General features: G+C 50.0%; 1 pseudogene; it reads left to right on the plus strand.

Moving 5' to 3' along the window:
* The first annotated feature begins 9862 nt into the window (after window positions 1-9862).
* LOC118638987 overlaps window positions 9863-15507 on the plus strand; it is a 30735-nt pseudogene continuing 25090 nt past the window's right edge.

Below are 15507 nucleotides of genomic sequence, written 5' to 3' on the forward strand. Positions count from 1 at the left end.
CTACTTCCCTCCTTGGACCTGGCCGTCCTCCCTGACTTTCCAGAAGGCCCCTCTCCTCCCTGTAGAGAGAGACTGGTCTCTGCTGTGACCTGCTTCTTCTAAAAGTTTCTCCCACACCCCATTTAATGTGCTGATGGGTGATTTTCAAAAGATACCTCTGTGTCCCGGAACCTTTGCAAGCATCGGACCTTGTTTGGAAACATGGTCTTGGTAGAGGTGGGTAAGTTGAGGATCTCCAGGTGAGATTGTTCTGGATTTAGGGTGGTGTCTGAATCCAATGACAGGTGTCTCTTATAAGAGAAAGCGAAAGGAGACAGAGACAGACTCACAAGGGTGGAGGCCACGTGGAAGTGGAGGCAGAAACTGGAGTGATGTGGCCACAAGCCACGGAGCGCCTGGAGCCGCAGAAGCCGGAAGAGGCAGGGAGATCATCCCCAGACCCTCCAACTTCAGAAGGAGGCTCGGCCCTGCCAACACTTGGATTTCAGACTTCTGGCCCCCAGAACTGTGAGAGAATACATTGGTCGATGTACGCAATATCCAAACATGCAGAGAATTTTTGTGAGTTTATTTGAACCAAAGTAATGATATACGCTGAGGCGCAAGATCTCAAATGATCCAGAGAATAACAATTTTGTGGCTTCTTTTACACATTTGAAATTAAGGAGGGGACATAGGGAAGATTGGAGAAAACAAGCAGGAATTGGGTTACAGTAGCAATTTTCAAGCAGTGTGCTACAAGGAAATTTAAAACATGCAGGACCTTTTTTTTTTTTTTTAATAAAAGTGCTTTTATTTCTTTTCTTTATTGATTTTGGAGAGAGAGGAAGGGAGAGGGAGACAAAGATAGAAACATCGATTGGCCGCGTCCTGCACGTCCCTCACTGGGGATCAGGTGGATCAGGTCCACAACCCGGGCATGTGCCCTGACCGAGAATCGAACCAGTGACCTCTTGGTGCATAGGTCGACGCTCAACCACCGAGCCACACCGGCCAGGCAGTAGCTGACTATTTGGTCAGGGGCACCGATCTCTTTCCCCTTAGATTGTCAAATAAAAAAAATGGTAACAGCCAACACGGCAATCACCATCTGGTGTGAATGAATCAAAATCATACCTATTTTTGTGTGTCAGGTCAGCAAAAGCTCTGTTTTTTGGTGTGCCACAGAATATTAGTAATCAGTTGATATGTGCCACGAGATGAACCCTTCGAAGAGCATTACTTCCGGTATCTCAAAGGTGTGTTGACCTAAATGCACAAGAACAGTAGCTCTGGCTTAAAACCTTTCACTGAAGAAATCCTAGGCCCAGGGTGTGACTACCCGCCACGACCTGCCCACTTAGGAATTTATGATCCATCGCCCTGGGGTTACTTTCCATAGAACACCCCCCTCCATACATTTCCGTTGTTTTCAGCCCCCTGAAAACTTCCGCCTCTCATTGGCTTCTCCCCTCCCCTACTAAGTGAACCTCTTAGGGGCAGGGGCGTGTCTTCAGTGCCTGGCAGGTGGATGCTCAGTGAATAATCCGTGAGCAGGACTTCCCTGAAGCAGGGGGCGCCCTGCCGGGCTCCTCAAGCCCCACACAGAACCCACAACCCTCCCAGACCAGGATCAGACCTGTTCCGTGCTGACCTAGGCAGAGGCCAGGGGCTTCCCGGCTTCCTCCACCTGGGAGCCTGCTCCCACCTCTCTCCGCCCGGTCTCGCCCCTGGAGGGTAGGTGTGTGTCTTGTGTACCTGTCCACCTGCCTCCAACACCTGTCCAGCTCCTCCACCTTCAGGGGCTGGAACCCAATACTTTGACTACACCCCCCCTTTTAACGGTTTCTGGAAACACCAGCGGGGGGTTGGAGCCTGCCGCAGGGCTGGGGCAGGTGTGGGGTCTTGGCCAAGGGCCGCGCCAGGAGGTCTGGTTCTCCGGAGGACTTAGCTGCAGAGACTTGCAAATTTCAGAAAGGGGACCCCTTCCCGCTGTGTGAGCTTGGGGAAGAGCTCGGTCTTCATGTGCTGGAGACCCGCTTTGGGGGAGCTGCCCCGCAGCTGGGAGGTAAGAGAGAAGAGAGGCCCCCTGGAACGGAGGGTAACAGTCCGCCGAGGGTAATTTGTGGTAAATTCGAGAGAACTAGCTCTGACCTCAAATGGGTGCTTCCTGGCTCACCCTGGGCAGTTCCCGTGTCTCCGGTGGCTGCCGAGGACACGAGAAGCCGTGGATCGTGTGCACAAGCAAGACAGACATCGATTTTTCTGATAAATCCCTAAGCACAACGGTGGTGTAAAAGGCAGTTCGCAAAACGATGATGATTACAGAATGAGAACACCGAAGCTAAATTTTCAGAGAACATAATATGAGTATATACACATGAGCAACATTACACCAGTGCGGGGAGCATGAGTGGTGAACCCTGGGGAGGGTGGGGAGGGCGGGAGATGGTGTCAGCGTGGGGCTCCAGCTGTGTCTGTTTGTTTCATTTATTTTTAAAAGAGCTGAGGGAAATATACACAATAAAGTGTAATCATCTGTGTAATGGGCAGGTGGGAATTGGCTAGATGAGTTTCTGTTTTCCTTTTGGTTTGGAAGTTTAGAAATGGTTTTGAAACAGGCAAACAAAAGAATTCAGACGGCGCACCCAACCACCACAGGGAGGAGGGCAGACCGCTCACCTGGAGCCCATGACTGTTCAAAGTAGAAGTGATGGAAGAGGTGGGCGGGGCTAAGGAGGAGGCCACGGGTGCTTGTGGAGGTGAACCAGTTGGGTGCTGCTCACTAGCACGAGTTTGGAGTTTGGAGTTTCAAATGCTGCCCCAGACGAGGCTGGTTTGTGTTGAGAACCAAACTGTTGGTCTGAAAGATCAAGAGGAACAGTGTCCCCAGATGCTTCCAGCACCTTCCTACAGGTTCCTCCCTCAATAACACCCTGAGGTACCCACTGCCCAAGCCCCGGCCTCCAGTATCCATGACCCCCATCCCACCAGCCTCCTCAGAAGCCTTCCTCCGGGGTGCTTGCTGCTTCTGGCATCTGTCCAGCTCCTATAGCTCCTGGCACAGTGCCTAGCACACAGTAGGAGCCCAGAGAATGTTCACTTAATAAATGGGTGCCCTCTAAGTGGGCTTGTGCCACAAAGAAATGCCCTGCTTCTCAAAGGGTGTCCCCAGATACCCAGAGCAAAACCACCTGGCATATTTGCTAAACTGCATATTCCTGAGTCGTGATCTTTGGAGATCATCCCAGAATCTGCATTTGTAGCAAGTTTACCAAGCAATTCTTAGCTACTCTAATGAGAGGTCTTTACAGGCTTTTTGACAGTGGCTCTTTTTTTTTTTTTAATTCTCAGCTGAGGATTTTTTTTCCATTGATTATTAGAGAGAGTGGAAGAGAAAGAGGGAGGGGAGGGAGGGAGAGGGAGGGAGAGAGAGAGAAACATCAATGTGGGAAAGACACATATCGATTAGTTGCCTCCCGTACATACCCCAACCGGATGGGGATGTACCCAGGTACATGCCCTAGCATCGTCTGGGAACTTGGTGAAAGGCATATGACATGAGCCCAGCCCCTGGCCCTTCCAGAAACTCTGCAGGTGGGCTGGAAGTCTGCACTGAAACACACCCTCAGGGCAATGCTGATGTGAGTTGGAGTTTGGGAACCATTATTTTCTATCATACTCTCCTCCTTTTGGATGATAATATTTGATTCCATTTTAGAAGAATTTTGGAAATGGACTTAAATTTTTTTTTTCATTTTATAAGTATTACTTGGCATCATAAAAATACTTAGAAAACAGATAAAGAAGAAAAAGATACAAATGATCTGATATTTCACCTCCCAGAGGTTAACTATTGTCACATTTGGGGGTACAGCCTTCCAGACTTCTTAACATAGCATATACAGTTTTATTTTCCAAAATTACAATTATGTTGTGTTCATGTTATTGTAACTTGCTCTTTCCACTCATCAATATATGACACACAGTTGCACAGTGAAAACTATTATAGTCATCATTTAAAAAAAAAATTTTTTTTTTATCCTCATCCGAGGACATTTCTCCATTTTTTTTTTCAGACAGAGCAGGAGGGAGAGAAAGGAAGAGAGAGAGAGAGAGAAACATCAACGTGAAAGGAACACATCGAGTGGCTGCCACCCACATGACCCAACCAGGGCCGGGGCACATGCCCCTAGCGGGACCTGAACCCGGGTCTCTCTGGACCGCAGGCCAACGCTCTAACCGCTGAGCCAAACCAGCCAAGGCAATTTTTTTTTTTTATTATTGATTTTAGAGAGAGAGGAAGGGAGAGGGAGAAAGATGGAAACATCGGTGAGAGAGAACATCGATTGGCCACCTCCTGCATGCCCCCCACTGGGGATCATGCCCACAACCTGGGCATGTGCCCTGACCAGGAATCTAGCCAATGACCTCTTGGTGCATGGGTCTACACTCAACCACTGAGTCATAACCGGCCGGGCTATAGTCATCATTTTTGTGTGTAGCTTATATTGGATGATTAAACAACCATTAATTTAGTCAGCCCTCTATGGCTAGGTATATAGAATTTGAATTGGCAGGCTGGTGACTCATAGGCCCCCACTGTGACTGGACTGCATACACATAGCTGCACAACTGCAGGGGGCACTGTTCACTTGAACCTACATGGGACTGATGACCAGAGCAGCAGACCTGCACGACAGCATGCAGAAGCCCCACCCCAAAGTTTGCATTTGTGGCTCATGTTTAAAAATGAAAAGATTTCATATAAATACCCAGCTCTCACATTTTATGGACAAATCTGAAGATCCAATAACACGTGAATCACATTCCTGCCAAGCAAGGAGGCGCTGGGATTGAGCTATGACTCCCCATACAGATTGTGTGTAGGGTGCACTCACCAGGGCCCTACGGCCCCCAAGTCTCCAGTGAATTCCCCACCATCGTTTTAGATGAACTCTTTTACGTGAATGGTCTGATTCCTTCCTATAAGCAGGGTGGCCACCCTGGATGAGCGTTTTAAATATTTGTTGGATGAAGGAAGGACTCGTTCTTCAAAGCCGCAACTGCCTAGAGACAGAGGATGCTTCCTCTATTTTATTCAAACAGCCCAGATGGGGAGTTGCTGTGGCAACCGTGGGACCATATAGTAGATTGCTTCTGGGATGATCTGAGTATCCTCTAAGAAACAGCACCCCTGCCCCCATCCCTACCCCACGGCAGTCACTTCCAGCATGGATGTCGTCACAGTTGTTTAGCAGGATAAGTAGGTTTGCTTCTAGAACAGAGTGTTAGCTCTGGACGGAGCACAGGGGCTATTTAACACGGTAGATTCTGGTTTCTCTCCCACCAAAGCCTCCTTTGATTTGTTACCTCCCTGTGCATTCCATATTTTAGAACAATTGTCTGCCAAACAAACTGCATTAGGGAAGCACGGATTTGTTCGCTCCTTTAAAAAGCAAATCAGAGCCCTGGCCGATTGGGCTCAGCGGTTAGAGCGTCAGCCCACAGACTGGAGAGTCCCGGGTTTGGTTCCTGCTAAAGGCATGTACATCAGTTGCAGTCTGTTCCTGGCCCTGTTGAGGCAACCAGTCGATGTCTCTCTCTCTCTCTCTTCCTCCCTCTCTCCCTCTCGTTCTATCTGAAGATAAATGCAAAAATGTCCTCAGGTGAGGATAAAAAATAAAATTAAATAAATAAAATAAAAAGCAAATCAGAGATGAATAGTGGCAACTAATGTTAGGTCATAGTTAAGTAAATGGGTTCAACTCCGGGCCCTGCTAGTCACTTGCTGTGTGACCATGGGCAAGTTACAAAACCCCTCGGAACCTCAGTTTCATCCCCTTATAAATAGTAATAATAACAATGACAGTCCCCATCTTATTATTATTTAAAAAAATTTTTTTTTATCCTCACTGGAGGACATTTTTGCATTTATGTTCAGATAGAGGAGGAGGGAGAGAGGGAGGAAGAGAGAGAGAGAAACATCGATGTGAGAGACACACCAACTGGTTGCCACCCACATGACCCCAACAGGGGCCAGAGACAAACTGCAATGGAGGTATGTGCCCACAGCAGGAACCGAACCCGGGACTCTCTGGTCTGCGGGCTGAAGCTCCAACAGCTGAGCCAAACCGGCCAGGGCGACTGTCCCCATCTTATAAGGTTGCTGCAAAATACCTGAGTGCATGAAGCACTCAGCACAGTGCTTGGCTAAGAATGGCTGTCACTCAATACAGAATGGCCATTAAACCCCCATTACTATGAAGAACAACTGGGGTCACCCAAGAAAGCTAGATGGGGGCCATGTCACAACTCGCCTTGCTGCTGGGACTGGGGCCAGACGCTGCCCTGTCTCTCAGGCCCCCAATCTAAGCCCTTTGCCTCCTGTGGTGTGCAGTCCCCTCCTGTGCTGCCGATGCTGCCAAGTTAAAAATGAATTCCCCAACTCTCTTAGAGCTACGGTCTGGGTGCAAATGTGGTTGTGCTCATCAGATGCGTTCATGTGAGATTTGGAAGGCAGGAGAGAGGGGGGAGCCGTCTCTCTGTGGCCTGCTTTCTCTCAGCAAACAGGCTCGTCAGGATGCTGGCGTCCAGTCTCCAGCTTTGTGGGTGTCCAGAGCACGTTCGGGGCAGCAGGGGGGCTCTGAGCCCTGGGCTGCAGCTCGGAGGGTGTGTTCTTGACTCAATTTTCCCCTCAGCAGTTTCTGATTCTCCACCCTCCTGACTGAGGCAGCTCCTGGGGGGGTCAGTTCCGTGGTGTCTGGGGCTGATTACCGTGGAGGGACTTGGAGCTGCTCCTGCTCCAGCCAGCAGCGTTTAAACACCGAACACGCTGCACTGGATCGCTTTCTGCTGGAAATACTTTTCTGCATTGAGCCTGACCCAGGCCACCTCCCTGGGTACACAGCCTGCTGGCTGCCGCCCTGTGTGCCTGCCCGGACCTCCCATCACCAGCTGGGGCTTGACTCTCAGCCTGCCTCTGATCTCAGGGATTCTGTTTACGTCCAGTGTGGACAACTCCCTTCAGATTGCAGTCTGCAGCACCGAGGTCTCTGGCGCCCTCCTTGAGAAAAACATTGCGCTGGGATGTGGTTCCAGGTTCTTCCCACACTCTGACTCCGGGGATCTCGCGCTTAGCACTGAGAAAGATCAAGAGTCGTTAAGAAACGTTTCAAAATTGCCAATAATGAGTCTGTCTCGAAAATGACTTCCAGTGTTATTACATCAAAAGACCTGTGAGGGCGGACCAGTTTTCCTTTATGTGCCTTAAAAAACGTAGTCATCAAACTAGTGGTTCGGTCGTGAGCCTTTTCTTAGTAACGTCGCAATCTTTTCTACCTAGGAAAGTAGTAGATATTCAGTGTGGGCCAAACCCCCCCACCCCGTGTGACAGGGAGATGTCCCAGGCCGGGATTATTCTGGTGGATTTATGAGCACCCCTAGCAGATGCCGTGGGAGGGCTCTGACCTTCCCAGCCTGGTGAATTGTGCTGAAATGGCTTTGGGGGCTGGGCTGTTACTAGGCTGAGAAGGAGGGAGAGAGAAAACCCTGACCACAAGGCCCAGGCTTTGGGGGGAGGCTGGGCACTTACCAGCTGTCAGGGAGGGGCCTGCTGGAGAGTTCTAGGGGGTTCAGACAGCCCTCCCCAGGGCTCTAACGAGCCCTCAGGGGCCTTAAATCCTGGCTCCTGCTTGGAAGTTGTTTGTAAAAGACTCTTGACAATAGCCATCGCAGGTCTGCAGTTGCAATAATTTAGGATCTCAGGTTTCGTTGATGGTGGGGAGGATTAGCTCCCGGCCTCACATGGAGCCCACAGCCTTAAAGCCTCTGAGATGAGAAATTGGTTGGGTGGTTTGGAGAAGGGGAGCAGGGACCCTTCCCTTGCAGGAGGCGCATCTACATCCCCGGGATGCGATATCGTCGAACCCTTTTACAGGTGAGGAAATTGAGGCTCAGAGACGTGACGTTACTCGCCTAAGATCACAAAGCTAGGAAGTGGCGGAGCTGGGATTTGAACCCAAGTCTGGTGGCTCCAAAGTCCATGCTTCTGTGGTTTTCGTCCCTTCCTCCCTCCCTTCTTCCCTTCCTCCCAACATTCTCCTCCTCCTCCTTCCTTCCTCCTTCTTCCTCCTTCTCCTACCCTTCCTCCTCCTCCTCCTTCTCTCTCTTCCCCTCTCTCCATCCCCCCCCCTTTCTCTTCCGTCTTCCTCCCTCTAGAATATGGGGGAGGCAGTGTACAGCCCCCAGGGCCCCAGCCCTGCTCTAGGCCTCTCTGACCCTCAGACGACTTTCTTTTCCTCACAGTCCTGCCCCCTTCCTTTTTCTATTCCCAGCACCTAGGAGGGGACCTTGGCCACAGTGGGTGCTCGGTCAATGGGGCTACCATCTTTGTCCTAAAATATTGGTGGTGTGACAAGGCCTAGAAGGGTATGTGGGGACATTTTCAAGACTTGTGTGGGTTATGCTTTGTGACATGAAAATGAGGAAAACTGAAATGGACTGTATATAGATTTCCCCAAAGGCCAGACCGGTGACTTCACTAGTTATTTGTACTGAAATCAAAAGTATCTGTAATAAAACTGGAAAGGGAGGGTGGGGGATGGGTAAGGGCACCAGGTTGGGAGGAAGATGCTGTTCCCCTTGGGGCCCCAGCAGTGACAACCCATTCATGGGGACCCCGGTAGTGATGATTAACTCTTGGAGACTCTTGGTAGTGACAGTCCACATCAGCACCGCCCCCAACCCATATGCTCTGGGAATCCATCGTAAGAACAGGACACAATAGCTCTTTAATTATTCATGATTTGTACTTTATTTTAGTTAAAAATAAAAGAGCGAATGCCAAAGGCCATTTTCATGGCGTCCTCCCATTCCATCTTGAAACGCTGCTCTGGCTCTGGTTTCAGAGTGTCCAGTTTCAACCCTGGGATGACCTTATGGCCACTTTGTCTTCGGGTGGCAGGTGCTGGTGCAGCCCATCATGGACGAGCGCGGCGTCCCCATCTGCGGCGAGCAGCCCACTCTGGGAATGGCCGGCCCACTTCCTGGCACGTGCGAGCTGGCTGTCTGACCCCAAACCTGCGCTGTCTCGCACGAAGTCATGTTGCCTTCACCCAGCGGGCTTTTGAGAATCAACAAACCCCACCCACCAAGAAAAGTCAAAATGCCGTAGGGGTAGATGAACCCCAGGCAGTCACTGGGGACCAGGTCCCTGGGCAGAGGACAGAGGGAGTGTGGGGACCTGGCTCTGATTCTGATTCTGCCTCAGACAAGCTGTGTGGCCCTGGGGCTGTCCCTCTGCTTCTATGGCTCTCAGTGTCCCCTGGGATTAGATCTTCCCCAAAGATGACAGATGTGAGACTGGCGATTTTCACGGTGACTTCAGGACATGCAGAGGAGTAGTGGTTATGTTCATTATTGCAATGTATTCAAATATACAATAACAGAAGCTAACCCTCCATCAGCATTTCTGACTCTTGAGCACTGAACCACCTAGAAGGCAGGTTAAAAATGCAGATTCCAGCCCAGCCCGTGAGGCTCAGTGGATTGGGTGTTGTCCTATGGACTGCGAGGCCCCGGTTTGATTCCCGGTCAGGGCACTGCCCAGGTTGCGGGCTCCCTGATCTCCAGTGGGGGGCGTGCGGGAGGCAGCTGATCAATGTTTCTCTCTCTCATTCATGTTTCTATCTCTCTCCCTTCCTCTCTCTCTAAAACAATCAATGAAGACATATTTTTAAAAAATGCAGATTCTGCAGGCCTACCCCGAACATTTCTGATCCCCTGGGTCTGGGTGGGGCCCAAGAATCTGTATGTCTAGCAAGGCCTCGGGTGGAGCTGACGCTGCAGGTCTGAGGACCCCGCTTTGAGACCGCTGACCAACATGACGCCCCCAGGTGCCGTGCGCCCCGCGGTGTCCGGGCTCACAGGGGCCACCGTGCTCATCCCTTCCCCACTCCACCGCTGGGGGCTTCACTTTGGTAGCTGGAACCAGCCCTGAGGGAAGTAATCGGCTATCGGCAAATACTGCAAGTCAGGGTGCACCTCAGAGCCAGTTGTTAAAACAGCACAGAGCTATACTGAGCACTTTCCATACACAAACTCATTTAATCGTTTCAACCACCCCATGCATGCTCTTGTTATCCCCATTCTACAGACGTGGACGTGGGGGCCCAGGAAGCCTGCATAGCCTGCCAAGGTCACACAGCTGGAGAGGACCCAGCCTTTCCTCCTCGACAGTCTGGACCCACTGTCTGGGTTGCTGCTCACAGCTCGTCCGAATCCCGATTTCATAGCTACCGCCTAAGGTGAGGCTGAACGAGAAGAGCCGCAGTCGACTGATTTCTACGATATGAACTAAATGATAGTGCTTCTGTGTGGCGGGCAACAGAGTTAGCTCGGATGGCAGGTGGGCGTCCCTGGGTTTATTTATGTGGGAAAGGGGTGCCCTCCTTGGGAGGAGAGGTCCCACAGCACTCCCACAGGGGTAGAGGTTCACACCAGCGGGGAAGCTGGGCTCGTGTCAGGAGAGCAGTGGTCAGTGTGTTCAGACAGTGTTTCTAGATGTCTGAGATGCACACTGCGGCTTTGGCTTTTATTTTTATTTAAAAATTTTTTTATCTTTATTGATTTTAGAGAGAGGAAGGGAAGGGAGAGAGAGATAGAAACATTGATGAGAGAGAACATCGATTGGCCGCCTCCTCCATGGCTCCCACTGGGGGTGTGGCCCACAACCTGGGCATATGTCCTGACTAGGAATCGAACTGGCGACCTCTCATTTCATGGGCTGATGCTCAGCCACTGAGCCACACCGGCTGGGCACAGCTTTGACTTTTAAGTAGCGGTGCTCGCTCAGACTCAGCCCAAAGTTCGGATCTATGCATGTCCCTTCCAGATCTTATCCTTATGTAAACAGAAACCAAGGAGACTGTAGAGGTGTACCCTAGGCAGTGCCCAGACATGGAGCATCTGCCAAGCAGGCCTTGAGTGAAGAGGTCTGTGGGAGCCCGCGGGCTCTCTGAGTCCTTCCAGCTCTGCTTGTGTGCAGGGACCCCAGCAGTGGGTTTTCCACGGGGGGAAGTCAAGGCAGGACCACATCCAGTGTTGGTTGCAGGCCTGGGCTGTGCTGGGTGTTCTGTGGGTGTTAACTGCATGCATTACGTTATATGGACTATCTGCCAACTGAGGCGTAGGGAAGCTAAAAAAAAAAAGAGAGAGAGAAATTCAGGAGTCAGGACTCTCTGATCTCAAATTTCTGAACAGCCCCTGTGGAAGGTGAAGTTTAAGCTGAAATCTGAAGGCTGAGGAGGTGTTTTCCATACAAGATCTGGAGCATTTTGGGGAAGTCTGTGGTAGGTTGAATAATGGTCTCCTAAATGTCCAGGTCCTAATCCCTGGGACCGGGGACTGGGACTTATGTGGCCAAAGGAACTTGTGGGTGGGATGAACTTGAGATTCTTGACAGGGTGGGGGTATTACCCTGGATTATCACACGTGTCCGGATAGAGGGAGGCAGAGGGAAATCTGACTACAGAAGTAGACAGGGTTTATCATCTAATCACTCACCTCATTCACTTCCTGCTTCACCAGCTTTATCAGTCATTTATTCACGTCATTCATAAATCATTCTGAGCCCACACTCAGACGTAGGCACTGGAGGGTGAGAGAACACTGTTCTTGCCCTCAAAGACTCATTCTTTTATGGTGCCGAGAGACCGCTGGGGTATGGGGGTATGTGCAGGACACAGGGGCGACAGGAGCCCAGGGGAGGGAGCAACCAGAGGTTTCAGAGAGGAGGTGCCATTTGAGCTAATCTGGAAAAATATATTCATTCATTCATTCATTCATTCATTCATTCATTCATTCAATCGGTGTCAGCCAAATACTTAATGAGTGTCAGCCATGTGCAGACACTGTTCTAGGTGCTGGAGACCCACTGGGGAGATAACAAAGTTCCCGTCCTCCTGGGGCTTCTAAGCTAGGGGGTTGAATTGACCAAGTAGAGGTGGGGGTGTAGCCAGCTGCCAGCGTCTGGGCCACAATACTTAGCTGGTGAGACTGTCAGCGAGAGCCACAGGCAGGGGTCAGCCCTAGGGGCACCATAGCACCTCCTCCCTCCCTCCCGCATTTATTGCGCACATGCTGTATGCCCAGTGCTTTCCCTGATTTCTCATCCTGGCCATCCTCAGTGGCCATCCTCAGTGGAAACATTGACCTCTCTTGGCAGATAAGGAAACTGAGGCTTAGCAAGATTTACCCACTTGAACTTTCTCCCCACCGTGTGATCTGCGTTCCCTCCTGTGTGCCCAGGACATTTGTCCGTCACTCCCTTAGGGTCCTCCATCCCTCCGGTGCCCTCTCTGAACACAGGACCTCGCTGAACACAGAAAGTGCTCTACAGATGCTGGTGGAGGGGACTGGTGTCCTCCCTGGGCCCCATTCTCCAGTCTCCTTGCCCCCAGATCTCAGGGTCTGGCCTCCCACCTCGGGGCACTTGCTCTCGGTTCCTTGGTCCACAGTGAGGCGCCGGGGACTGACCACAGGAAGAGCGCCCGTCGGGGAGGAGGGGAGTGGTAACGGGGTGGAATCTCCTGGGGTGGAATTTCAGGCATGGGGGGGGGATATGTAAGCTCCTGGCAGGTGTCCCCATGGAACCGGTTGCAGCCAGAGGATGCGGGTCGAGGAAGGAGTTGAAGCTGAGGCTTTCCATGTCCCTGTTACCGTGAGCCGCCCGTGGACACCTGCCTGCGTGGATGCCCACAGGTCCCCCAGCTGTCGGGGCGGCTACCCAATGCTCCTGCTTTCAGCCAAGTCACCCCTCCGCTTAGGCCTCACCGAGGGGTCAGGACCCCTTTCTCAGTGGGTCCCAGGTTCTTTAAGCATGAGAGAAAGATCGAGAGCAACAGGGCTTGAAACCAGGCCCTCTTGCAGTGGTCAGGGACTTAGATCCAGAGCGGGAGGACCTCCGTGCACCACGGTCATGACCAGAACTCAGCTGGAACCTGAGTGCGACATTTCCTCCTTCCAGCCAGATGAAGTTAGGCTGACCCGCTGGGGTGATGGCCTGAGGGCCTGGAAATAGCCACCACTCCACCACCGCATTGCTGTGTGGTCCCCGGCAAGCCACCTCCTCCCTCTGAGTCTCCACTTCCTCACCTCGGAAGGGAGGGGCTGCAGACAGGGGTTTTCGGCCGGAGGCGGGAGGCAGACCTGCCCGGGCTAAGCCAGCCCAGGAGACTGGTACTGGCCTTCCTGGGCCACGAGGGCTTACATTTCTGGAGCTTCAGATTTTTCAAGAGAAATCAGAACTTTGGATTCTTTTTTAATGTTAAGAATTTATCATACTGACTTTTGTCATTTTAATGAAATGCCATTTTATTAATGTGTAGCATTCATAACCAAAAAAGATGTTCACATCAAAAGTACACAGCTAAGACCCTGGCCAGTTTGGCTCAGTGGTTAGAGCTTGACCCAAGGACCAAAGAATCTATGGTTCAATTCCCAGTCGAAGGCATGTACCTCGGATGCAGGTTCAATCCCCAGCCCTGGCCCGGGTCATGTGGGAGGCAACCAATCCATGTGTCTCTCTCACACTGATGTTTCTCACTCTCTCTCCCTCCCTTCCACTCCATCTAAAAATCAATGGGAAAGTATCCTTGGGAGAGGATTTTAAAAAAAAGTGTACAACTGGACAGATTGTTGAAAACTGAATGCACAGTTTAGCAACCAGATCAAGAAACAGAGCATGCCTGGTCCCCCAAGTCCTCCCCCCTCATCCTTGGAGGTGACCGCTATCCTGACCTCTGACAGTGGACATCGCTTTGCTGATTTGTATTAACACTTCACCTACAGGGTGTACAGGGTGTTCTTTTGTGTCTGGCTTCTTTCTCTCCCCATAACAATTTTACAATTTTGGAACAAAGTTGTAAATCATTCACTCTCAACTTCTGTACGGAATGTCATGGCATTGAATGCACCACAGTCTACTTAGTCACTCTACCACGATGGGTAGTGGGGTGGTTACGAATGTTCTAGAACACACCTTTTGGTGTCTACATGAACACATTATTTTCTAGTTTTTTTTTTTAATCCTCACCTGAGGACATTTTAAAAAAAAATTGATTTCAGAAAGAGAAGAAGAGAGAGAGAGAGAGCGAGAGATAGAGAGACATTGATCGGTTGCCTCATGCATGCACCCCCACTGGGGACTTGAACCTGAAACCTGGGTATGTGCCCTGACTGGGAATCGAACCTGAGACCGTTTGATGCTCTGACCACTGAGCACACCAGCCAGGGCTACATGACCACATTTCTATCTCAACAGTGGAATTGCTGGGTCAAAGAAGGTAAGCGTTCGGAGGAAGATAAGTTTTATCCGAAATCTTCCTATTTTTATAATGAGAGAAAACAATAGATATTTGTTTAAATAAGGGTCCAGCCAAGGAAAACCGTCAGCAGGAGGACTAGGCCTGCTGGTGGCATTCCTGACCTTTGGTCTAGATGGAACTTAATATTTTCTATTAACCCTCACAGCCTACAGTTAGCTTCATTGGTGTTTTATCTTCTTAAATTTCTATAACTTTTTCATTATAAAAACTATAATCAGCCTGGCTGGTGCGGCTCAGTGGTTGAGCTTTGATCCATGTACCAAATGGTCACTGGTTCGATTCCTGGTCAGGGCACATGCCAGGTTGTGGGCCAGATCCCCAGTGGGGGGCGTGCAGGAGGCGGCCAGTCGATGTTCTCTCTCATCGATGTTTCTATCTCCCGCTCCCTCTCCCTTCCTCTCTCTCTAAAAATCAATAAAGAACAAAAGAACTATAATCACATTATAGAAAGTTCAGAAAACGAAGAAAAGAAAAGAAAAATCACCAGTCCAGCCCCTGAAGCAAACATAGCAGTCTTTGCCCACTGTGGCATAACACCTTTTTTCCTGTGTACATATGTATTATTATTATTATTATTTTTTACCAATTTGCAATATTGCTCTGTATAAATTATATATTGTGCCTTTTTGACTTAATCATAACCACTTACATGTATTACACAGTCTTCCTAGCCAACTATGATCGGTTTTTGATTCGTTTGATTTTCTGGGTGGAGAGAAAACAATTCCTATGTATTTTTAGATTTACGATTACAACTGCAAATAGAAAAAAAACTGGTGTTATGTTTTTTGTGACAATAAGGCTTTATTTGAGGTGCATATGACAGTGGTTTTAGGAGCCACATCACTGGGGTTCAGGATCCAGATGTACGAATTCCCCACTCTGTGGCCTCAGTTTGCTTTATCTGGAAAATGGGGATAACAAACAGCACCTGCCTCATAGGCTGTTGTGAGGATTAAATGAGGTGACAGAGGTAATGTGCTTAGAACAGGACTTGGCATTTTGCAAATAGTAAGGTCTAGTTATTTACTCTTAGCTATAGCGGTAACTATTTTTATATTTATTTTTCTCCCTATAAAAGTAATACTTGGCCATTATAGAAACTTTAGAATACTCAGAGACAACCCTTGTGAACATTTGT

Source organism: Molossus molossus, unplaced genomic scaffold (assembly GCF_014108415.1).
Source record: "Molossus molossus isolate mMolMol1 unplaced genomic scaffold, mMolMol1.p scaffold_m16_p_21, whole genome shotgun sequence".
NCBI lineage: Eukaryota > Metazoa > Chordata > Mammalia > Chiroptera > Molossidae > Molossus > Molossus molossus.